The 26,659-nt window shown below is 48.4% G+C and overlaps 1 protein-coding gene across 6 annotated transcripts in view; it reads right to left on the minus strand.

The window, feature by feature from the left end:
- RAD50 (RAD50 double strand break repair protein) overlaps positions 1–4,937 on the minus strand; it is a 277,285-nt gene extending 272,348 nt beyond the window's left edge. For 2 of the 6 annotated variants that reach the window (XM_077265950.1, XM_077265955.1), the window contains exon 1: positions 4,776–4,902. The gene's annotated coding sequence lies outside the window, so the exon portion shown is untranslated. The other 4 variants (XM_077265952.1, XM_077265951.1, XM_077265953.1 and 1 more) reach the window with 4 other exon arrangements.
- Positions 4,938–26,659: the final 21,722 nt, after the last annotated feature.

Consider the following 26,659-nt stretch of genomic DNA (forward strand, 5'->3'; position numbering starts at 1 on the left):
TTTCACAGAGATCACTTACCACCTTTTGGACCCATAAATACCGGTTGGGGATGCTCTGCGTCTGTCATCAGTTTATCCCTTGTGCCGAAGGCTGTACTAGACTCCTTGCTATGTAGAGACCCTGAGCGTCCTTTTACCGGCAACATCCTGGTGTCCTTTCTGCAGCTGTTGCTTCTGCTGCTGCTGCGGTGATGATCTGGATTGGGGTGATACCTGTTCCAGGTCGCTCATGTCAGGGGAACGCTGGTCAAGCTCCATGAGAAGCAATGAACTAAGGTATGCTTCCCTTTAGTAGCGGTGATTCCCCCCCGCACTACTTATACTCGCGCATGTGCAGCAAACGCCGCCCGCACCGCGCGAGACCGCGCATCCCATACGGCGCATGTGCAGTGCTGTACTCCCGTCCTGCACAGCGCGAAATCGGGTTTCTGACCCCGTGCGTGCGCAGACCCCACAAGATGGCGCCACGCATCATCGCGCGTGTACGCTGGATCCCGGAACCCCCGGGCTTCAGCCGAAAGACTGACGCTTGGGGGAAGTAGTGTGCTAACCCCCCATCCACAGAGGGACCCCCCCTTGGATGCCGCTGCTTCTTACCCTGGAGAGGTGGCTGCGATCTCCTTGCCACCTCTCCTCGTGCACCCTAGAGGCCCACTAGCCCCAGCTGTGATGCCACGGGTCACCACACCAGCTGAGGCAGGGGGACCGCCGCTGCCTGAATTGGACTGATTGGCCCCGGATTCCCATGACGATGTTCGCCTCTGTAGGTAAGACTTCTGTAGGTCTCCCATCAAGGACAGGAAAAAAAACTGATGCGGGAGGGATGTACCGCCTTTTTTATCTGTAGGTTTCCTGTCCTTGGTGGGCGGATCCCCTCTCTCCGTGGTGCCGTCATGGGTGTCAGAGAAAAACAAATTAGATTATACTCACTGGAGGGGGGGGGGGGGCGGTCCAGTGCAGTCCGGCGCCTCCCATCTTCATGCAATGACGTCCTCTTCCTTGCTTCCTGTCGCAGCTGCTGCGCAGGCGTATTTTATCTGCCCTGTTGAGAGCAGAGCAAAGTACTGCAATGTGCAGGCACCAGGAAAGGTCTGAGAAGCCCAGTGCCTGCGCACTGCAGTACATTGCGCTGCCCTCAACAGGGCAGCTAAAATACGCCTGCGCAGGAGCCGCAACAGGAAGCAAGGAAGAGGACGTCAGTGCATTAAGATAGAAGGCGCCGGACCGCGATGCCCATTGGACCGGACCGCACCGGAACCCCCCCCCCCCCCCCCGGTGAGTATAATCTAACTTGTTTTTGGCTGATGGCGGTGGCTGCAAAAAATTAGGCGACAGATTCCCTTTAAATGACTTTGGGCCACTGATCTCACGCTAAGCATACATAGATAGTGATGTCCCGCATGAAACCCAGGTCCCTGGCCCAAATGGGTTCTGGGCATCAGAATTGGCATCAAAGTGGGCAAACAGTCCATTTTCACAGATTTGAATAAGTAACTGATGTTTTTAAGGAGTTAAATGACTTTGGGCCACTGATATCACAGTGCAGACATATAGAACAGGGAGCCCCACATTAAAACCACATCTCTTCAGCCTGGCCCAAATGGGTTCTAGGCATCAAAACTGGCATCAAAGTGGGCAGACAGTCGATTTTGGACATTTGAATAACTAGTGTTTTTAAGGGGTTAAATGACTTTGGGCTACTGATATCACAGTGCAGAAATATAGAGCAGGGAGCCCCACATCAAATCCAGGTCTCTGCAGCCTGGCCCAAATGGGTTATGGGCATCAAAACTGGCAGTCAATTTTGGTCATTTGAATAAGTATCTGGTGTTTTCAAGGGGTTAAACGACTTTGGGCCACTGACCTCACACTAAGGGTACCGTCTCACAGTGGCACTTTTGTCGCTACGACGGCACGATCCGTGACGTTCCAGCGATATCCATACGATATCGCTGTGTCTGACACGCAGCAGCGATCAGGGACCCCGCTGAGAATCGTATGTCGTAGCAGATCATTTGGAACTTTCTTTCGTCGCTGGATCTCCGGCTGTCATCGTTGGATCGGTGTGTGTGACACCGATCCAACGATGCGTTCGCTTGTAACCAGGGTAAACATCGGGTTACTATGCGCAGGGCCGCGCTTAGTAACCCAATGTTTACCCTGGTTACCATCGTAAATGTAAAAAAAAAAAAAAAAACAGTACATACTCACATTCCGGTGTCCGTCAGGTCCCTTGCCGTCTGCTTCCCGCACTGACTGACTGCCGGCCGTAAAGTGAAAGCAGAGCACAGCGGTGACGTCACCGCTGTGCTCTGCTTTCACTTTACACACATGTTGTTTTAATATTTTATTGCTCTCTCAATCCATTTGCAAACCCTCGCTTGGCAAAATAATAAACGCACAAGATACATATCCTCAGATGAACTGTCACGTCCCACGAAGTAATCCATCTGAAGGGGTTAATTATTTTACAAGCAGGAGCTCTGCTATAATGCAGCTGTGCTCGTGCTTGTAAGCCCCGGGGAATGAAGGTAATGTAGGTCAATGACCTATAGTTACCTTCAGTCGCGGTGATGCGCCCTCTACTGGATGTCCTCATGAACTGCAGCCTGGGAACTTTTTCCCACGCTCGAGGTCAAATGAGGACATCCACCAGGGGGCGCATCACCGCGACTGAAGGAAATGTAGGTCAATGACCTACATTACCTTCATTCCCCGGGGCTTACAAGCACGAGCACACAGCTGCATTATAGCAGAGCTCCTGCTTGTAAAATATTTTAACCCCTTCAGATGGATTTACCTCGTGGGACGTGACGGGTCATCAGAGAAGGTATGTATATTGTTGGTTTATTATTTTTCCAAGCGAGGGTCTTCACATGGATTGAGAGAGCAATAAAATATTAAAACAACCTGTGTGTTTATTTCATTAAAATACTTTTTAATCATGTGTGTGTGTTTTTTAACCCTTTCATACAATTGGATTAATAATGGATAGGTGACATAATTGACGCCTCTCCATTATTAATCTGGCTTAATGTCACCTTACAATAGCAAGGTGGCATTAACCCTTCATTACCCCATATCCCACCGCTACAGGGAGTGGGAAGAGAGTGGCCAAGTGCCAGAATAGGCGCATTTTCCAGATGTGCCTTTTCTGGGGTGGCTGGGGGCAGATGTTTGTAGCCAGGGGGGGCCAATAACCATGGACCCTCTCCTGGCTATTAATATCTGCCGTCAGTCACTGGCTTTACTACTCTGGCGGAGAAAATTGCGCGGGAGCCCACGACAATTTTTTCTGCCATTTAACCCTTTATTTTAGCAGCTACAGCGGCCAAATTTTGCACATACACACTACTAACACTAGTAGTGTGGAACATGCAAAAAAAAAGGGGATATGAGATGGTTTACTGTATGTAAACCATGTCTCATATCCTGTCGGGTTTGTGAAGGAGAAATGAAAAGCCGGTAATTGAATTAGCGGCTTTTATGCTATCTAGCGCTGCATTAAATATAAATATACATATATAGGTGTCTCACTGACATATATATATGTATATATACCTATTCTATGTGTATATATCTACTCTATTCTAACCTGTCAGTGTGATTTTACTGTACACCGCGCTGAATTGACGGCTTTTCAAAGGACACCGGTGCGTAAAAATCGGACAGAACTCGCATGGTGCGAGTGCTGTGCGATTTTTTTCTCGCACCCATTGACTTGCATTGGCGAGTCTCGTCCGAGACTCGCAGCAAATCGCAGCATGCTGCGATTTTTTTCTCAGTCCGATTTCGGCTGAGAAAAAAAATCGCAAATGAAAAGACACCTATTGAATAACATTGGTCCGAGTGCAATCCGATTTTTTATCGGATTGCACTCGTCCGTTTTCCTCGCCAGTGGAAATGAGCCCTTACTGTGAGATCAGTGGCACAAAGTCATTTAACCCTTTAACGCCCTTCGGTGCCCACTTTGATGCCCATTTTTGTGCCTTTTTTTTTTATTTTTGCAGCTGCTGTTAAGTGTATTCACATCAGGGCACTCGCTGCATTGAATGTTATTATTGTGATGCTTATTATTTGTTGTTAAACCTATGAGGCTAAGTGCACACGCTGCGGATTCGCAGCAGTTTTCCATGCATTTACAGTACCATGTAAACCTATGGAAAACAAAATCCGCAGTGCACATGCTGTGGAAAAAAATGCGCGGAAACGTAGCCTTGTTTATTCCGCAGCATGTCAATTCTTTGTGCGGATTCCGCAGCGGTTTACACCTGCTCCATAATAGGAATCCGCAGGTGTGATCCGCACAAAGACCGCGGTAATTCCGCTGTAAATCTGCAGTAAATCCGCAGGTAAAACGCAGTGCTTTTAACCTGTGGATTTCTCAAAACAGGTGCGGAAAAAATCCACAGAGGTTCCATCTACATGTGCACACAGCCTAAAGGACAGAAAAGATTGCCGAATAAGAAACCAACTTCAGCCTCTTTCTTATGGTGTACAGTAAAGAGGTTCTGCAGGAGCTGCACTCTTCATTACCTGTACATTCTCCCAGATGCTGCAGAACATCACTGAGCAGTGGAAGTCCCATAATAAGTTATGAGCACAGTGTATTGATGGACCAGCCCGAACCTCACACAGCTCATGCAGAACCTACTTTTAGAACTAAAACAGGAGACTGGTCCTTCTCAGTATTCCCGCCACTTTCTGTCTGTCACAAAGAACCCTAAACCTGAGGCAGAAAGCCCGGGATACCAGAGTACCGGATATCAGCGTACCTGACACCGCCCGTTACTTTACTGGTCAGCTATCTGTCCCTGTGGGGCAGCCGCGCACCGAGCTCTCCGGGTAATAGTCAGCTGTGTCCGGTCACTTCCCTGTTCTGCAGCCCGCCTCTCCGCCGTCAGCCAATGGTAGCGCTGGTAGCAGCAAGGCCCGTGTGACTCCTCCTAACGCAGGCAGGCTTGTGTGACGCCAGAGCGGTGGGCCTGGTAGCAGACACACTACACATGGCCGTGCTGGTGTGCGGGGACTGCCGGTGGCCGCAGCACAGCATGTGTGACCGTAGTCACCGGCAGTACCAGCACGTGGTGTGTCAGATACTAGGGCGGCAGCAGAGCATGTGTGACCGTAGTCACCGGCAGTACCAGCACGTGGTGTGTCCGATACTAGGGCGGCAGCAGAGCATGTGTGACCGTAGTCACCGGCAGTACCAGCACGTGGTGTGTCCGATACTAGGGCGGCAGCAGAGCATGTGTGACCGTAGTCACCGGCAGTACCAGCACGTGGTGTGCCCGATACTAGGGCGGCAGCAGAGCATGTGTGACCGTAGTCACCGGCAGTACCAGCACGTGGTGTGTCCGATACTAGAGCGGCAGCAGAGCATGTGTGACCGTAGTCACCGGCAGTACCAGCACGTGGTGTGTCAGATACTAGGGCGGCAGCAGAGCATGTGTGACCGTAGTCACCGGCAGTACCAGCACGTGGTGTGTCAGATACTAGAGCGGCAGCAGAGCATGTGTGACCGTAGTCACCGGCAGTACCAGCACGTGGTGTGTCCGATACTAGGGCGGCAGCAGAGCATGTGTGACCGTAGTCACCGGCAGTACCAGCACGTGGTGTGCCCGATACTAGGGCGGCAGCACAGCATGTGTGACCGTAGTCACCGGCAGCACCAGCACGTGGTGTGTCCGATACTAGGGCGGCAGCAGAGCATGTGTGACCGTAGTCACCGGCAGTACCAGCACGGCCTTGTGTAGTGTTAGGGCGGCCGGTTGTGGTAGGAAACAATGGTAGATTGTTCTTGTACATGAAAAGAAAGCAACAACACAAATGGAGAAATGGTAGAAAACACGGTATTTATAGAGTGGGTGCAGGCTACAGAATCACTGCTAATTAGTGATGAGCGAATATACTTGTTACTTGAGATTTCTCGAGCATGCTCGGGGGTCCTCCGAGTACTTTTTAGTGCTCGGAGATTTAGGTTTTCTTGCAGCTGAATGATTTACATCTCTTAGCCAGCATAAGTACATGTGGGGATTCCCTAGCAACCAGGCAACCCCCACATGTACTTATGCTGGCTAACAGATGTAAGTCATTCAGCTGCGGCAAGAAAAACTAAATCTCCGAGCACTAAAAAATACTCTGAGGATCCCCGAGCATGCGTGAGTAACGAGTATATTCGCTCATCACTATTGCTAATCCATACATGACAACTTTTTCACCCTTATTTCCATTCTTCCGTTTGCATTTTTTCTTCCCATCTTCTAAGAGACATAACTTTTTTATATTTTTCCATCGATAGACGCAGAGGCCGAGTCGTAGTTTTGAATGACCCCATTAATTTTTGCATACAATGCACTAAAATCCTGGAAAAAAAATTGGATGAAAAAGTGAAAAAACTGCAACATTTGGGATTTGTTTTTATGGCATTTTTATATGGTAAAAATGTTCTGGAAATATGATTCTTTGGATCAGTATGATATCAAACGCATACATCTTGTTTTAGTTAAAGGGAACCTATCACCATGTTTGGCTGATACGAGTTATGGCTATCACCTTTCAGGGCCGATATACAGCATTCAATAATGCTGTATATCTGTCCCCAAGCTTATCTTAAAGGGAACCTGTCACCCACAAAATGGAAGGTGAGCTAAGCCCATCGGCATCAGGGGCTTATCTACAGCATTCTGGAATGCTGTAGATAAGCCCCTGATGTAACCTGAAAGATGAGAAAAAGAGGTTAGATTATACTCACCCAGGGGCGGTCCCGATACGTTGGGCGTCGCGGTCCGGGGCCTCCCATCTTCTTACGATGACATCCTCTTCTTGTATTCACACTGCGGCTCCGGCGTACTTTGCCCTGTTGAGGGCAGAGCAAAGTACTGCAGTGCGCAGGTGCCGGGAAAGGTCAGAGAGGCCCGATGCCTGCGCATTGCAGTACTTTGCTCTGCCCTCAACAGGGCGGACAAAGTACGCCGGAGCCTCAGCGTGAAGACAAGAAGAGGACGTCATCTGCTGAAGATAGGAGGCACCGGATCGGACCGCGACACCCATCGGACTGGACCGGGACCGCCCCTGGGTGAGTATAATCTAACCTCTTTTTCTCATCTTTCAGGATACATCGGGGGCTTATCTACAGCATTACAGTAGATAAGCCCCTGATGCCAGTGGGCTTAGCTCACCTTCCATTTTGGGGGTGACTGGTTCCCTTTAAAGGGAACCTGTCACCCCGTTTTTTCAGTATGAGCTAAAAATACCGGTAAATAGGGCCTGAGCTGTGCGTTACAATAGTGTATTTTGTGTACCCTGATTCCCTACCTATGCTGCCGAAATACCTTACCAAAGTCGCCGTTTTCGCCTGTCAATTAGGCTGGTCTGGTCAAATGGGCGTGGTGACATCGCTGTTTCTTCCCCCAGATTTTGCTTATCTTTCCGTTGGTGGCGTAGTGGTTTGCGCATGCCCAACTGCCGAATCCACTGCACAGGTGAAGAAAAAGAGCGCGATCTGCGCTATTCCCCTGGTTATCGGTGGGGGCGGCCATCTTCCTGAGGCCGCGCGTGCGCAGATGGAGCGCTCTGCTGCCCGGGGCTTCAGGAAAATGGCCGAGGGATGCCGCGCGTGCGCAGATGGAGATTGCGGCGGCCATTTTTCTGAAGCCGAGATGCGAACTCGGCTTCAGGAAAATGGCCGCTGCGATCTCCATCTGCTCACGCGCGGAATCCCGCGGCCATTTTCCTGAAGCCCCGGGCAGCATAGGTGGGGAATCAGGGTACACAAAATACACTATTGTAACGCACAGCTCAGGCCCTATTTAACGGTATTTTTAGCTCATACTGAAATAACGGGGTGACAGGTTCCCTTTAAAGAGAGGTAAAAGAGCTTTTATTATAGTCACCTGCGGGGCGGTCCGGTCTGAGGGGTGTCGCTGGTCTTAGTCCGGCGCCTCCCATCTTATGATCGCCGCCCTCATTCCTTTGTGTGGATGACGTGTCCCTACTAGGTATGAGCGAACGTGCTCGGATGACATGTTATCTGAGTATCTGGACGTGGGCACAGCAGGAGCGCAATGCCGGGGAGACTGTGGATGATGTAGGGACATGTCATCCACACAAAGCAAGCAGGAGGACCGCGATTGTAAGACAGTGGAAGACGTCGAACCAAGAAAATTGACACCCCTCGAACTGCCCTGCCCCATAGGTGAGAATAATAAAAGCTCCTTTTTTCCCTCTATCAGGTCTGGTTGTGGGCAGATATACAGCATTAGGGTGCTTTCACACGTTCTGATTTTTACGATGCCGGAAAAACCAGTGCCGGAGATATCGGTGTACGTGTGTGTAATACTTGTGGCATGCGTGTACCGCATCAGTAGCACACATACCGGCACCTGGGAAGCAGGTGTACTGTTCGCTCTGTTCCCCAGGGCCAGCTGCTGAAGATAGTTCTCATCATTCTCCCCTGCTGGCGCTGTGATCAGCGCTATCGGGACAATGTTGAGAGATGTATTCAGCTGATAACAGCGAGAGCAGGTGGCTGCTGATGAAAGTATTGATCAGCTGCCGCCTACACTATAAATAAATATATGCGCATATTCATGACCTTAATGAGCGGTATCACCTGACCGCTCACGCAGGAAGAAGGTGCTGCGCCAGGAGTCGGGACTCGGGACAGAGCCAGAGGGATGTTGGCGCGGCCGCGCGGTGTGGGACAGGTGAGTATGAGGGACGGGGGAGGGGGGATGAAGGAGGACGGTAAGCCGCGACATTCAAGATGGGAGCGGGGGAGCAGGGGGGAGAGATGAGCCATGCATAGGGGGGGAATATGAGCCATGCATACAGGGGGGGAATATGAGCCATGCATACAGGAGGGGGGGAATATGAGCCATGCATACAGGAGGGGGGTGAATATGAGCCATGCATACAGGGGGGGGAATATGAGCCATGCATACAGGGGGGGGGAATATGAGCCATGCATACTGGGGGGGGAACATGAGCCATGCATACGGGGGGGGGAATATGAGCCATGCATACGGGGGGTGGGAATATGAGCCATACATACAGGGGGGAATATGAGCCATGCATACAGGAGGGGGGGTGAATATGAGCCATGCATACAGGGGGGGGGGAAATATGAGCCATGCATACAGGGGGGGAAATATGAGCCATGCATACAGGGGGGGAATGTGAGCCATGCATGCAGGAGGGGGGGGGGAATATGAGCCATGCATACAGTGGGGGATGAAATATGAGCCATGCATTCAAGGGGGGAATATGAGCCATGCATACAGGAAGGGGGGATATGAGCCATGCATACGGGGGGAGAATATGAGCCATGCATACCTGGGGGGAATATGAGCCATGCATACAGGAGGGGGGGTGAATATGAGCCATGCATACAGGGTGGGGGAAATATGAGCTATGCATACAGGGGGGGGAAATATGAGCCATGCATGCAGGAGGGGGGAATATGAGCCATGCATACAGTGGGGGATGAAATATGAGCCATGCATTCAGGGGGGAATATGAGCCATGCATACGGGGGGGGGGAATATGAGCCATGCATACCTGGGGGGAATATGAGCCATGCATACCTGGGGGGAATATGAGCCATGCATACAGGAAGGGGGGTGAATATGAGCCATGCATACAGGAGGGGGGGTGAATATGAGCCATGCATACAGGGGGGGGGATATGAGCCATGCATAAGGAGCGCCCCCACGTGTAAGGGCAATGGGGTACTAGGTACCGGGTCTATCTCTCTCGGTTCTGGGGATGTCACGGTGGCCCGACCCGTTCCGTGGCCCTTCTGAGGGGCATCCACTTAAAGGAGTAGTTGTTTGTACGGTATTCGTGATGCCACCTGTGGTATTCGGTCAGGGTGACCGACGCTGATAGGGGTCCGCTGGGGTGATGGAATGGCAGCTAAATGATATACAGTACCTTCCCACAGGTGAGGTATGTCCCCAGGGCTTCCCAGTTGTATAGGTGGTGATGATAGATGTCGTAAGGCGCAATGAATAACGAGGACACAAAGTTTGCAGTCTCTTTACCTTTTACTGAAGACTTCAGACTCCAGAGTACCGTTCACAGGGCAAGCAGAGTTCGGTCTGTCCGAAGGCACATCCAGAGTTCCCTTATCCAGGTGGAAATCAGTAGCCTTCCTACTAGCGCCTGTGTGTTGTAGTACCTCCCTGCTGAGCACCACGGGATAGTCCTCACAACTTTCGTGGATGTTTCTGATGTTCTGTCTCTCTCTGTCCCCCAGATGATATGGATAGGACAACCCGTATGACGGGGTAGGCATGGAGCTATTTTATAGGGACCATAGAGACGCCCCTCTCCCACAATTTGCCTCTGTGTCTTCATAGGTATTAAGGTCGGGCAGCCAACTTGGAATCAACTGTCCTGCCAGTCTCTGAAGTAATGCGTAGAGCCTATTACTCCCTCGGTGTTCCGGCCACTGGCTACGCGCCTCAGAAGTAGGCTGCCGATCTTGGGGCAGAACTCCTCCCAGTATTATCTCCTTGTGCTGTGACTTCGTTTCTCACTCTCCACAATATACTTCGCTTTGTGTCCTTTCTTAGGATGCTGCCGCAATGGGGTGCAGGCGCAGCTCCGTAACGTTCTATCTCGTGCTTGGTCTCTGTCAGGATCCCACCCCTGACAGGGACCCTCTGTCTGCAGCTCAGATGTTCCTCCTTCTCCCCCTGTCTACCTGACAGGTCCTCTCTGGGTCTAACCCAGGCAGCTTCTGACTAACTTCCTATCCAACCCACCAGTTTTACCCGTGTGTGAGGAGTGGCCTAGTAGATAGAACCTTTGCTCCCCCTGGTGGACTGGAGTGTGAAGTGTAGTGTGTGACCGTGATACCTGGTCAGGTGAACTCCTTTAGTACCATCAGACGTAACATCACTCCCCCTGGTGGAAGAGCGACATTACTGCAACGACCAGGACTCTGGGGCGCTGCACTCCCCCCCCCCCCCCCCCGTTAAAACCAGTACTCCCGGACTGGGAAAAGAAGAACAACAATACATGTTAGCAAAAGACATACAAATTTTTGGAATGCTGTAAACAAGTAAATATAACAATGCTTCCCTTTATGGGAGGTGAGAACACTTGAACGTTGCAAACAAAAACATATTTACATTGTGCAAAAGCAAATTGAAAACAATTATTATCTATCTATGGAACCAAGTATCCATACAGGTATTCTATCTATCAAATACTAAGTGCAAGGACCCTCTGCGGGTGTATTATAAAACATCTTTCACTTTCACGTATGCAGGACTATCTACGGGCCTACTGCATTTCTCTTCTCAAGAGCTTAGCGTATTATTCTCAGCATTATCACTATCTAACCTTTTAGCTTCATACTATCACTATGTAAAACATTATCACTATCTATCTATTCAAGGCAACATTATCATGTTTTATCTAAGTGCAACAAGTAAACATTCCCTTTAAGAGGAAATCTCAAGTCTCTTCTGAGGTAGTGCAAACAATCAACAAGTCAGTTATTAACTTTAAGGGTATGTTCACACGTTGCAGAATTGCCGCGGAAATTTCCGCGGCAATTCTGCGCCTCCTGCCGCGGGTATATCGCATGCAGAATTAGGCATGCATATACCCGCAGAAAACTAGCGTTTTGCAAGCATAATTAGCTTGCAGAATGCTAGAGTTTTCCAAGCGATCTGTAGCATCGCTTGGAAAACTGACTGACAGGTTGGTCACACTTGTCAAACATAGTGTTTGACAAGTGTGACCAACTTTTTACTATAGATGCTGCCTATGCCGCATCTATAGTAAAAGATAGAATGTTTAAAAATAATAAAAAAAATAAAAAAAATGGTTATACTCACCTGCAGACCTCAGCGGCGTCCGTTCCTATAGCTGTTGTGCGGTGAAGGGCCTGTGATGATGCAGCGCCCCAGAGTCCTGGTCGTTGCAGTACTGTGGCTCCGCCGCTAAGGGGAGCTATGGCACGTCTGATGGCACTGAAGGAGTTCATCTGACCAGGTATCACAGACACCAATACATTTCACAGTCGGGCCTCCAGGGGAGCTAAGGGTTCTATTCACTAGGCCACTCCCCACCATAGTGGGTAAACTGGGGGTCAGGCAGGAAGTTAGATCAGAAGCTGACTGGGTTGGAACCAGGCAACACCTTGTGGCAGAGGGTGTTGTGGGGGAAGATACAGTAGGGTCTCTGTCAGGGGTGGGATCCTGACAGAGGCTTGGCAACTTGAGTGAACGTAACGGGACCGTGCCTGCTCAGCATAGCGGCGGTGCCCAAGGAAGGATTAGAAGCGAGATAGATTGTGCTGAGTGAGAAACGAAATCAAAGCAATAGGAGAACACCAGTAGGAGTCGTGCTGTAAGACCGAGGCAACATCCTACTGAGGCGCACAACCGGTGGCCGGAACGCCGAGAGAGTATCATAATATCTAGCTTCAAGCAATACTCTAAACAGCGGCAGGACAGTCAGTCTAAGGCGGGCTGTCTAACTTAAATCACCTATGCAGTCTTGGGGGGCAACTTGTGGAGAGGGGCGACTCTAGGGTCCCGGAAGAGCTCCGAGCCTACCCGTCAAACGGGTGCCGTCCCAACCAGAACATCAGGGAGGGACGGAGGATTAGCAGAACATCATCTAATCGAGTTGTGAGGGAACTTAAGAAACAGACACAACAGTTGTGGGGACTTTCCGTAAGCACAGCAGGGAAGGACCACAACACATAGCGCAAGCAGGAAGGCACAGATTCCCACCTGTGAAGAGAACTCTGGAGGTGCCATTAGACCGGCCGGACTTGCGCAGCCTGGTGAACCGTATTCTGGACTGAGGACCCTGAGATCTTCAGTAAAGAGGTAAAGAGACTGCAACCTGGTGTCCTCGTTATTTACTGCACCGCACCACTACGGCACGACCACTACCACCATCCCTCCACACATCGTATCTGGCATCTACTGTGCGCCCCACGGCAGGGTCACGGACCGGGGCCTAGCCACCGTGATAACCCCAGAACAGAGACCCACAGGCCCGGTACCGGGTACCCCTTGGCCCTGCGGCGGTGGGGGCGCTACAAACTTGGCGTCACGAACAGGATCTACTTAAGCCTGAAGAATCAGGTCATGTGTGCCTTGGAACTGTGAGTTATCGTGCTTGGACTGTACTTTATTATAAGGACTGTGTGTTGCCACTTGCCGCCAGAAGTTCCCGCCAAAACCGCCGCCATTACAGCGCTAAGGAGAGCGCAGGAGAAGAAGGGCGTGGAGTGGGCGTAGACAAGCTGGAGAGCGCGAAAGACAATGGCCGCCCAGTCTAAATATTTCAGCCCCTTGAGGACGTGTCCGTCAGCAGCCGAGATCCGCCTACTGATCCTCAATGGGGGGCGGAGACAACGAAAGCGAAACCGCCCACGAAGGAGAGAGCGGGAAAAGGACCAGGAAGAAGAAGTCAACGACATGGAGGACGCCATGGCCAGCCGCCTGGAGCAGGAGCGTGGGGTCGGAGCCGAGGACTCCCCCAGCTACCCGGAGAGGCACCGCAGCCAGACCTCCGCAGCTGACGCTGACCTCCTGCAGATCGGAGCGGACGAGCTGACCCACCAACTCCTGCAGACGCAGCTGAGCACTGAGGCCGGGTGGAAGAAGACCATCATCGGGAGCCTCACCAGACGCCTGTCGGCAGCCTCGCTTGGTCCGAAGCTGGAAAGCAAGGCCCTGCCGGAAAGCGGTATGCTGCATGCAGAGATGACAATGCCGCAGCACAAGGCCCCGCAACCAGCGTTCCAGACCCCAGCGGAGACGGAGCAGACCGGCATCGGAGGGAGCGCATCTGAAGCAGGTATGAAAGACGACCCTACCCCGACGACCGACACCACTCCAGTGACTGCTAGTGCCACAGCTGCTGACTCCGTTCCGGTGACTGATCTTACAGCAGCCGCTACCTCTGCTGCAGCAAATGCCCCTACTCAAGCTGCGCAGACCTCCATCGCTGCGCATGATTTAACCGTACATGAAAGACGGATTAACGGCGTGTGTCCAGCACTGGGTGTAGGCCTGGACCTCACTTTTCCCAGGCCAGGAAGGGTTAAGTGCCAGGTGCAGCCCTGGAAGCCGTTCAACTAAACCTCGGAAACCTGAAACTGTACATAGTTAACTGTTTGTTTCCCTGCTTGTTGCTACTAATACCCGACCTGGGTTATTCTTAAAGGGATCCCTTAGTTTACCCAGGATCCCTATTGCTTTTATTTTTGTTTTTATTTTCCTTTTGCTCCTTGTTTACCCAAGTTTACAAAGAACTGCTGGATCATGAACAATGCATGATACAAACTTCTTGTATATAGTTTGCACCTTCTTAAAGGTGCTCCCTACGGGTTTTACTTCAAAAAGGACTCTTTGTGAAGATACCACACTGGAACCTTTGCTGAGTAAGGACTGGTAGCTTGAGAAGATATGCTACCTCATAGAGACTTGGTCCCCTCTTAAAGGGGTGTTCATATGTTGCACTTGAGAGAATCGTATTGCTTTAAGACTGAGAAATAGCAATAATGCTTTGATAAAGAAGAAGTGATGATAATGTTTGTGAGAGAAAGTTATATGTATCCAACTAGTTAATTGTAAAGAACTGCTGATGATGTTCCCTGAAAGAAAGTGAAAGCTAGAAGAAGGACGCAGTGGGCCCATAGGGGTAGACGAAGTGTCCAGCGTGCATGTTAGTGAGAAAAATAATGAGAAGGTTGATGTTCTATAGAAAATGTTTAATAATGTTGATAGATAATGAGGATAGAAGGTAAACCCTGAGTCCTCATAGGAGTCATGTAGAGATGACTCAGTGCTCTTAAACTGAAAGTAATGTTATGTTCTATACTGTGTATAGTAGTTGAAAAGACAGAAGGCTCGGGCTGAAAGGAGCGGTCCTGTAAGAAAGGAGAGGCAGTAGGTCTGGTGCCGATAGGACAGGCGGTCCTGCAGATCTAAAGAAGGAGAATGTAAAAGTTAAATTGCCTTATAATGTGATTATAAGAAGGTCTTTAGCGGATTCAGAGTGTACATCCTTAAGGACAACGTTAACTTATTATGCAAACGTTTGCACTAAGTAGAATACCCGGTTGGGTAACAGGAGTTATTTGTAGCCTGTAATTTATCATGTTAACCATGTTTGTAACGTTCAAGCGTCCTCACCTCCCATAAAGGGAAGCTCTGTTCAAGCTTACTTATTGTTATTGCACTCAACAAAACTGTATGTCTTTTTGCTAACTTGTATTGTTGTTTTCTTCCCAGTCCCGGAGTACTGTGTTTAACCAGGGGGGAGTGCAGCGCCCCAGAGTCCTGGTCGTTGCAGTACTGTGGCTCCGCCGCTAAGGGGAGCTATGGCACGTCTAATGGCACTGAAGGAGTTCATCTGACCAGGTATCACAGACACCAATACATTTCACAGTCGGGCCTCCAGGGGGAGCTAAGGGTTCTATTCACTAGGCCACTCCCCACCATAGTGGGTAAACTGGGGGTCAGGCAGGAAGTTAGATCAGAAGCTGACTGGGTTGGAACCAGGCAACACCTTGTGGCAGAGGGTGTTGTGGGGGAAGATACAGTAGGGTCTCTGTCAGGGGTGGGATCCTGACAGAGGCTTGGCAACTTGAGTGAACGTAACGGGACCGTGCCTGCTCAGCATAGCGGCGGTGCCCAAGGAAGGATTAGAAGCGAGATAGATTGTGCTGAGTGAGAAACGAAATCAAAGCAATAGGAGAACACCAGTAGGAGTCGTGCTGTAAGACCGAGGCAACATCCTACTGAGGCGCACAACCGGTGGCCGGAACGCCGAGAGAGTATCATAATATCTAGCTTCAAGCAATACTCTAAACAGCGGCAGGACAGTCAGTCTAAGGCGGGCTGTCTAACTTAAATCACCTATGCAGTCTTGGGGGGCAACTTGTGGAGAGGGGCGACTCTAGGGTCCCGGAAGAGCTCCGAGCCTACCCGTCAAACTGGTGCCGTCCCAACCAGAACATCAGGGAGGGACGGAGGATTAGCAGAACATCATCTAATCGAGTTGTGAGGGAACTTAAGAAACAGACACAACAGTTGTGGGGACTTTCCGTAAGCACAGCAGGGAAGGACCACAACACATAGCGCAAGCAGGAAGGCACAGATTTCCACCTGTGAAGAGAACTCTGGAGGTGCCATTAGACCGGCCGGACTTGCGCAGCCTGGTGAACCGTATTCTGGACTGAGGACCCTGAGATCTTCAGTAAAGAGGTAAAGAGACTGCAACCTGGTGTCCTCGTTATTTACTGCACCGCACCACTATGGCACGACCACTACCACCATCCCTCCACACATCGTATCTGGCATCTACTGTGCGCCCCACGGCAGGGTCACGGACCGGGGCCTAGCCACCGTGATAACCTCAGAACAGAGACCCACAGGCCCGGTACCGGGTACCCCTCGGCCCTGCGGAGGTGGGGGCGCTACAATGACGTCACGGTCTTGTGATTGGTCGCGTGACCGTTCACATGCGGTCTCGCGACCAATCACAAGACCGTGACGTCATCGCAGGTCCTTCACCGCCCAGCAGCTATAGGAACCGAAGCGGCAGCGTGCAGCGGAGAGGCCGGAAGACTGCGGGGGACATCGAAGGTGAGTATATCGCTATTTTTTATTTTAATTCTTTTATTTTTTTACCAATTATATGGTGCCCAGTCCGTGGAGGAGAGTCTCCTCCAACCGCACATGATCTGCTTACTTCCCGCATGGTGTACACAGCCCCGTGCGGGAAGTAAGCAGATCAATGCACTCCTAGGTGTGCGGAATCCCCGCAATTCCGCATTTTTAATGAACATGCTGCGTTTTTTTCTGGAATGCGATTCCGCTCAGGAAAAAAATGCAGCATGTGCACAAAAAATGCGGAATGCAATCTATTACATAGAATGCTTACTGGTAGCGTTTTTTTCACGGTTTTATAGCGTTTTTATAGCGAAAAACCGCGAAAAAAACGCGAAAAATATGCTACGTGTGCACACAGCCTAAAGCAAGATCTTTCACGCTGTAATCAGGAACAGGCTCTTCAAAAAGCTCTTCTTTGAAAAAACCAGTAGAGAGCACCTTTAAGAAGGTGCAAACTATTTACAGCGACAGTTTGTGAACCATTCACCGTCCATGGTTCGGCAGTCTTTTAGAAAAAGTAGAAAACTTGATTTGAAACAATAGGGATCCCGGGTAAACTAAGGAATTCCTTTAAGAAGAATAACCCTAGACGGGTTTTAGCAGCAGAAAACAAGAAAACAAACAGTTTTAAACAAAACTATGTACATTTTTCGGTTCTCTGAGGTTTATTGAAACCACTCTGGGGGTAGTACCGGCGTGGGTAGTCCCTTTGGGTATTGGCTACCGCCTGGTACTACATAAGGAGGTCTCTCATCCCATTTGGGAGTCTGGGTGCCCACCGTTTTCTGTCCTGGGACAGCTGGAACGCCGGCTATCAGTGGAGTCAGTTCTCTGGCCACAACTGTGGCATTAGTGGCGACAGTGCATGTCGTAGTCTGGACGATGGTACATGTTGGAGTAACAGTCGTGGTTTTGGTAACGGCTGTAGCCTGAACACAAGGGGGCGTCGCTGCTACCGGAGACAATTTAGCCAAGCTCTTCGTGGGATGTGCTATAGTGTCCTTCTTTTTATGCACATTCAAGGCAAACCAACCCTTTTCCCAAAAGTGCCTGGTGTAGGTGACTACGTCTCCCGGGTAAAGGTCTCAGTCTGGGTGGCCTTCCCACAGGTGGGATTCCACATCCCTCCGGTTCACGAAGACCTCAGCGTACAGCCCTGGCTCTTTAATGAAGCCCCATCCTCCCCGGAGCTTAAAGGCTACAACCGTGCCCTGTCTGCGCGGGGCCTGGTGAGTGGTGCGGTCCTTACAGGCCTTGGCTTTCACCGCTAAGTCACGTTGGTCATGGGCCTCACGTTGGGCCTGGTACTTCTCCTCTTTCTCCTCCCACTGTTGAGCAAGCTGGGCCTGGTAGTCTCCCCAGCTGAGGACTTCCACCATCTCCCCTTTGTGCGGTCCCGCCCCGGGGAACCCCATGAAGTCTGGCCCGGGGTTCACCCAGCGATATACAGTCCACTCTGCGTAGACTTCACCCGGCAAGGTGGTTGGCAAAATCGGGGCCTGTAAGAACCGCTCCATACCCGTGGCCTGGTCCCAGGGTTCAAGGCGCTGGAGTCGATGGGTCCCGCGGGGAGGGGAGGCAGCGCCGCAACTGGGCCTATCAGTAAGTCCTCCGTCACCGGGGCAGGGTCGGCGTGCTTACCGGCCATAGCGATGTCCCCTATCAGCCAGCTCTGCCGGCGGTGGCGTCTGCGATGGCACTGGTAGCAGTACAGGAAACGGTGTCTGAGGATTTTCTGCCGGCGCCGCCTGGTACGGGGCTTTAGTCTTCACCCGTAACTGCAGGAGTTGGTCTATCAGCTCTTCCATCCCGATCTGCAGGGAATCAGCGTCAGCGGTGGAGTCTTGGCTGTGGTGCCCTTCCGGGTAACTGGGGGAGTCCTCTGCTTCAACCCTACTCACTGGTCCTGGGCAGTTGGCCATGGCGTCCTCCACGTGGCTCGCTTCCTCCTGGTCTTTCTCCCGCTCTCTCCTTCGTGGGCGGTTTCGTTTTCTTTATTTCCACCCGCCATTGAGGATCAGTAGGCGGATCTCAGCTGCTGACGGACACGTCCTCAAGGTACACAAATATTTAGACTAGGCGGCCATTAATTTTCGCGCTTCTCAGTTCGTTCACGCCCACAGCTCCACGCCCTTCTTCTTCTCCTGCATACAGGGGGGGATGAAATATGAGCCATGCATACGGGGGGAATATGAGCCATGCATACAGGGGGGGGGATATGAGCCATGCATACAGGGGGATGAAATATGAGCCATGCATACAGGGGGGATGAAATATGAGCCATGCACACAGGGGGGGAATATGAGCCATGCATACGGGGGGGAATATGAGCCATGCATACAGGAGGGGGAATATGAGCCATGCATACAGGAGGGGGGATATAAGCCATGCATACAGGGGGGGTCATTATACAGTATTGAGCATCATGTGGGATCATTATACAGTATGGAGAACTGTGTGTGGCCATTATACAGTATTGAGCATCATGTGTGGCCGTTATACAATATGGAGCATCATGTGTGGCCGTTATACAGTATGGAGCATCATGTGTGGCCAATGGCCATTATACAGTATGGAGCATCATGTGTGGCCGTTATACAGTATGGAGCATCATGTGTGGTCATTATACAGTATGGAGCACTGTGTGGCCATTATACAGTATGGAGCACTGTGTGGCCATTATACACTATGGAGCATTATGTGTGGCCATTATACACTGTGGAGCACTATGTGTGGCCATTATACAGTGGGGCAAAAAAGTATTTAGTCAGTCAGCAATAGTGCAAGTTCCACCACTTAAAAAGATGAGAGGCGTCTGTAATTTACATCATATGTAGACCTCAACTATGGGAGACAAACTGAGAAAAAAAAATCCAGAAAATCACATTGTCTGTTTTTTTATCATTTTATTTGCATATTACGGTGGAAAATAAGTATTTGGTCAGAAACAAACAATCAAGATTTCTGGCTCTCACAGACCTGTAACTTCTTCTTTAAGAGTCTCCTCTTTCCTCCACTCATTACCTGTAGTAATGGCACCTGTTTAAACTTGTTATCAGTATAAAAAGACACCTGTGCACACCCTCAAACAGTCTGACTCCAAACTCCACTATGGTGAAGACCAAAGAGCTGTCAAAGGACACCAGAAACAAAATTGTAGCCCTGCACCAGGCTGGGAAGACTGAATCTGCAATAGCCAACCAGCTTGGAGTGAAGAAATCAACAGTGGGAGCAATAATTAGAAAATGGAAGACATTCAAGACCACTGATAATCTCCCTCGATCTGGGGCTCCACGCAAAATCCCACCCCGTGGGGTCAGAATGATCACAAGAACGGTGAGCAAAAATCCCAGAACCACGCGGGGGGACCTAGTGAATGAACTGTATAGAGCTGGGACCAATGTAACAAGGCCTACCATAAGTAACACACTACGCCACCATGGACTCAGATCCTGCAGTGCCAGACGTGTCCCACTGCTTAAGCCAGTACATGTCCGGGCCCGTCTGAAGTTTGCTAGAGAGCATTTGGATGATCCAGAGGAGGTTTGGGAGAATGTCCTATGGTCTGATGAAACCAAACTGGAACTGTTTGGTAGAAACACAACTTGTCGTGTTTGGAGGAAAAAGAATACTGAGTTGCATCCATCAAACACCATACCTACTGTAAAGCATGGTGGTGGAAACATCATGCTTTGGGGCTGTTTCTCTGCAAAGGGGCCAGGACGACTGATCCGGGTTCATGAAAGAATGAATGGGGCCATGTATCGTGAGATTTTGAGTGCAAACCTCCTTCCATCAGCAAGGGCATTGAAGATGAAACGTGGCTGGGTCTTTCAACATGACAATGATCCAAAGCACACCGCCAGGGCAACGAAGGAGTGGCTTCGTAAGAAGCATTTCAAGGTCCTGGAGTGGCCTAGCCAGTCTCCAGATCTCAACCCTATAGAAAACCTTTGGAGGGAGTTGAAAGTCCGTGTTGCCAAGCGAAAAGCCAAAAACATCACTGCTCTAGAGGAGATCTGCATGGAGGAATGGGCCAACATACCAACAACAGTGTGTGGCAACCTTGTGAAGACTTACAGAAAACGTTTGACCTCTGTCATTGCCAACAAAGGATATATTACAAAGTATTGAGATGAAATTTTGTTTCTGACCAAATACTTATTTTCCACCATAATATGCAAATAAAATGATAAAAAAACAGACAATGTGATTTTCTGGATTTTTTTTTCTCAGTTTGTCTCCCATAGTTGAGGTCTACCTATGATGTAAATTACAGACGCCTCTCATCTTTTTAAGTGGTGGAACTTGCACTATTGCTGACTGACTAAATACTTTTTTGCCCCACTGTATAGTATGGAGCATCATGTGTGGCCATTATACAGTATGGAGCACTGTGTGGCCATTATACAGTATGGAGCACTGTGTGGCCATTATACACTATGGAGCATCATGTGTGGCCATTACACACTATGGAGCATCATGTGTGGCCATTATACAGTATGGAGCATCATGTGTGGCCATTGTACAGTATTGAGCATTGTGTGGCCATTATACAGTATGGAGCACTGTGTGGCCATTATACAGTATGGAGCACTGTGTGGCCATATTTTTTTGTTTATGATTATTGTATATGAAACAGTGTGATCAGCAGTGCTAAATGGCTGTGGTTGGGACGTGGATATGGGTGTGACTAGTTGTGAAATGGGTGTGGTCAGAGTCGTGGCCTAAAATTTGCCGAGGCGCACTACGCGCGCCGCAAACTTTATACCTCCTTCCCTTCTTCAAAAGTTGGGAGGTATGGTACCGCATTTGCCAGATCATGGCAAGTGCCGCAAATCCCATAGGGAATGAATGAGGCCGAACGCAGTGTTGCCGTAAGTGATCCGTTACGCAGCACATACAGAAAAACTGCCGGATCTGCTGCAAAAGGCGACTTTCACATCAGCAATTCTTGCCAAAGTCACTGCCGATAGTGTCATACTCACCAAAGGGGGAGGCAGCACTAAAAGTGCCTAGGGCAGCAGAAACTCTAAATATGGCCCTGTCCTCCGGTGTCTTTACCATTTTCCGGCAACATTCCAGTCCCGCTGTGCCATCTGGTGAGCAAAGGTTCTGACTGTCCGAAAGTCAGAAACTACATCGCAAGCTTTCAATGCAAGTCTGCAAGAGCCAGAACGAGGCTCTCATAGACTTGAATTGAAAGAAAACCTCCGCTCAGCTCCATGAAACACTGGAGGCAGGAGAATTACATTTAAAGCACCACTGGGGCTGTGAACAGTCAACGCGCTGTAATCACTCCCACTGACATCCTGCTCAACCTACACTCAGGGAAGTGACTACATTTCTCTTAAATATGTAGAGAGCACTGACTGCCCCCTGCCATTGGCTCCACTCCTAATGAGCCGAACATCCAGTTAGACACCCACATATGCACAAAAAAGTATTTACCTACAGATTAGCACTTTGGCTGCAGGGAATTTCAAGTTTTGGGGCGGGTTTGTGACAGGTTCTTAATATAGCACCTTGCAGCTATTAGAAAGTTCTGATTATTTAGATATTTCCAAGGGTCCCAAACGGAATAATAGAAGTTGAATTGTCACAGAAACTTCTCAGGCCTTACTATAATAGGACTTATTCCAGTATTTACGATATTCTAATTGTTCTTTGGTGTGTGTCGCCAGGAGGGAACCTCCTTTTCCAACAATTGTCAAGTTACATGCATTAAAGGAAACCTGTCGCCCCAAAATCAAAGGTGAGCTAAGCCCACCAGCATCACGGGCTTATCTACAGCATTCTGGAATTCTGTAGATAAGCCCCCGATGTATCCTGAAAGATGAGAAAAAGAGGTTAAATTATACTCACCCAGGGGCGGTCCCGCTGCGGTGGGCGTCGCGGTCCGGGGCCTCCCATCTTCTTATGATGACATCCTCTTCTTGTCTTCACGCTCCGGCGCAGGCGTACTTTGCCATGTTGAGGGCAGAGTAAAGTACTGCAGTGCGCAGGCGCCGGGAAAGGTCAGAGAGGCCCAGCACCTGCGCACTGCAGTACTTTGCTCTGTCTGCACCGGAGCCGCAGCGTGAATACAAGAAGAGGACGTCATCGTAAGAAGATGGGAGGCCACGGATCGGACCGCGACACCTATCGGACGAGAACCGGACTGGGACTGCCCCCGGGTGAGTATAATCTACTCTCTTTTTCTCATCTTTCAGGTTACATCGGGGGCTTATCTACAGCATTAAAGAATGCTGTAGATAAGCCCCTGATGCTGGTGGGCTTAGCTCACCTTCGATTTTGGAGGTGACAGGTTCCCTTTAAGTCGTAACTGTTCTAGCCAATTGAAATGGTAAAAGAAGAAAAACTAGAGACAGCACACCAAAATAGTGTGTGTGCAAAAGTTGATTATTTATAAACCCATTATGGCAATGTTTTGGTTCCAATAAGTGAACCTTTTTCAAGCATACTTTACATTGGTACCCGAAATGTTGCCACAATCGGGTTTTATACACTCTTTTGGTGTTCTGCCTCCAGTTTTTTGTTTTTATCTGGATGGTTTCATATGTACCAGGGAGGCTTTGCACCCTCATTTCTTAAAGGTACTTCTCTATTTTTCTAAATACAATTCAAATGATAGAAATATTCTAAAAGAAGTCTTGTAGCTAGTGACACAGTAAAACATGTTATATTACCATTCAAGAAATTCCAAGGTAAAATGAACCTTTTGTGACTCTCACAAGCCACTGTTATGCAGGAAGTCAATAAAAACATTTCTTCGCGTAACTTCTAGTCGCGACCAGAATTACAAAACCTCTAAACTTCTAAAGGAAACTTCCTCTTAAGAAAACCCACAAGATATATGTGTCTCATGGCTGTGACTCTGTGATTCCTATTGCTGTATAGACTAAAATTAACAACAAACATTTGTTCAATATAAAGTCTATTCATTGTATATTGGATCTCTTAACTCCTTCATGACCTATAACGTATAGGTATGCTATAGGTTGTGTCCCTCCCTTTGATACAGGCTCCATATCTTTCCCGGAACATGACAGCTGATTTGATCAACTGTCATGTGTCCCTAACAGCCGCAGTTGGAATCACAATCCACCCGTGGCTGTTAACATGTTTAATGCCGCTGTCAGTCTCTGATAATTGCATTTAACTTATGCAAGCCAGATGTTCATCACAATCCCCACCCATTGGCGCCCCTGTCACTTGATCGTGAGACGCCAATGGGTTGATATGCTAAGACCCCCATTCTTGTCATTGCAGATACCCTGTGGGATGGCTTTCATAGGAGATGTGTATTTTTGCAACACACAGCAGGGTTTCAGTCCTGCTGTGTGTAGCACAAGCAATATTTTGTATTTGTTATTTTAATGATGATTTGTGAATAAAACTTTTTTGTTTTTACCTCATCCTGTGGTTTATGGCTACTCCATCTTTTTCTCTGCTCAGTAGTATCTGAAGTACTCCACATCTGCATTTCTCTTCTATTATGGGGTAACTACACTACACTTGATTCAGTTCCCAAACCCAATAGACTAATGATGTGTTTTTTGAATATTAGCTTCACAGATTTGGCATATCTGCATTCAGAAATGCCCGATCTATCAAAATATAAACTAAGTTAATCCAATCAATAAACTGCGTTACAAGAAAAATAATAAAAATTCCAGAATTACTCCAGTTTTTTTGGTCTCCACATCATTGCAATAACAGGCGAAAATTAGATCAATAAAAACTTCAGCCCTAGATCCCGGAAATTGGAGATGCTACAAGTCTTTGAAAATAACGCTTTTGTTTTTTTGTTTGTTTTTCTACAAAATTTGGATTTTTTTTCAACGCTCAATAAAAAAGAACCTATAAATGTTTGGTATCTACACACTTATTAACCAGGAGAATCATAATGTCAGGTCATTTTTAGCATTTAGTGAACAAGGTAAAAAAAAGAAAATTGTCGGGTGCACTTTTTTATGCAATTTCACTGCACTTGAATTTTTTTCCTGTTTTCCAGTACACTATATGGTAAAATCAATGGAGTCGTTCAAAAATACAATTCGTCCAGCAAAAAAACAAGCCCTCACACAGCAAAATTGACAGAAAAATAAAAAAAGTTATGGCTCTGGGAAGAAAGGGACCAAAAAACGAAAACTCAAAAATGGAAAATCCCAAGGTAGTTAATACTACAAATAAGAGAATACATGTAATTGAATAAATACTTGGCTTCAGCCTTGGATGAATGCTCTGTATTTCAAAGTTTATTTAAAGTGAACTTATGTGAAAAAAATGTTTGTTTTTTTTTACCTGCAGCCACAGTCCTAATCTACAGGTACATAGCATTCCACATATATGTGGCTTTATAACGTGATGTTTAGCTGTAGGGAAAAAATGACGTTGTATTCTCCCTGCAGCTGACCAGTTCAAATCATCTCGGTGGCAATGACAGCAATGAATAGTCACCGCTTTACACATAGGGCAGCAACCATGCAGACTGATACTTGAGGGACATTTTGATCCACAGAACGTGTTTGTCTTGTGCAGCATATCAGTTCATTTGATTCGATTACTTTCACTGTGTGCAGTGATGACTGATCACTGCCACAATTGACTGCAGGGAGAATATAACATAATTTTCTCCCTACAGCAAAACATCATGTTAGACAGCATTATATGTATCGAGCAAATTACCACTATACAGTTTTTTCTCGTGATAGGTTCCCTTTAAAGGGTATCTTATAAAGTAATGATACATGGTACATGATTTTGATATGTCACTACTTTATGATTGGTGGACATCAGGGCTTCCACTAGGAATTTCGGGGCCCCCTTGAGACTCCACCCAGGCTCCACGCCAGCCCCGCCTTCACCCCTCGAACTGTCCGCAGTCCCACCACTCTCTCTTGGAAAAACTCCACTTCTCACCAATCACACATTAACAGTTCCCATCACCAGATCACACACAAAGCCAGCAGCTCTCGTTTTGGCCAAAAGATTTTTTTAATCTGCCATCATGCAAGGTAGACTCTTTTGGCTGGGCCCTACTCTACTCTAACCTATTAAACATTTGTTAAAATATGCAATACAATTTAGGTATATTTTTATTTATTTTTCAATTTTTAAAATGACTAAAAATATCATATACAAGGGACAAATACTACCACACCATGACCAGACACCATATTACCACCACATAGTGATCTACAATGCCACATTCAAGGAACAAATACCGCCACACCATGTCAAGACCACATATTACCACCACTTGGTGACCGAATAATAGCACGTACAAGGGACAAATACCACCACACCATGACCAGACCACATATTACCACCACATAGTGACCAAATAATAGCACATACAGGGAACAGATACCACCACACCATGGCCTGACAACTTATTACCACCACATAGTGACTGAATACTACAATACTGATCATTAATTAAAAAAACACAATACTATCACCATAAATGCCATTATACACAGGAGCTCTGTACTTAGTATTCAGTATCTGCGCACAGGTAATACAGTGATCACCAGTGACATTATACACAGGAGCTCAGTATATAGTGTCAGTGTACAGGTAATACAGTGATCACCAGTGACATTATACACAGAAGCGTATATAGTGTATAGTTTACAGGTAATAGAGGGAATGCCAGTGACATTATACACAGGAGCTCTGTATATACTGTCAGTGTACAGTTAATACAGTGATCACCAGTGACATTGTGACATTATACACAGGAGCTCTGTGTGTACTGTCAGTGTACAGTTAATACAGGGATCACCAGTGACATTATACACAGGACCTCTGTATACAGTGTATAGTTATCTAAAGCTCCGCTTGCAGAACACATTACTTAATTTTTTCCCAACTTCTACACTACACCAGATGAAGAAAAAATGGCGACATAGTGTAGCTCTGCACAGTAACAGGACCGCCCCCCATTTAAAACAGCATCCTCAAAAAATAAAATAAATACATCACTGCAGTAA

Source organism: Ranitomeya variabilis, chromosome 5, assembly GCF_051348905.1.
Source record: "Ranitomeya variabilis isolate aRanVar5 chromosome 5, aRanVar5.hap1, whole genome shotgun sequence".
Lineage (NCBI taxonomy): Eukaryota > Metazoa > Chordata > Amphibia > Anura > Dendrobatidae > Ranitomeya > Ranitomeya variabilis.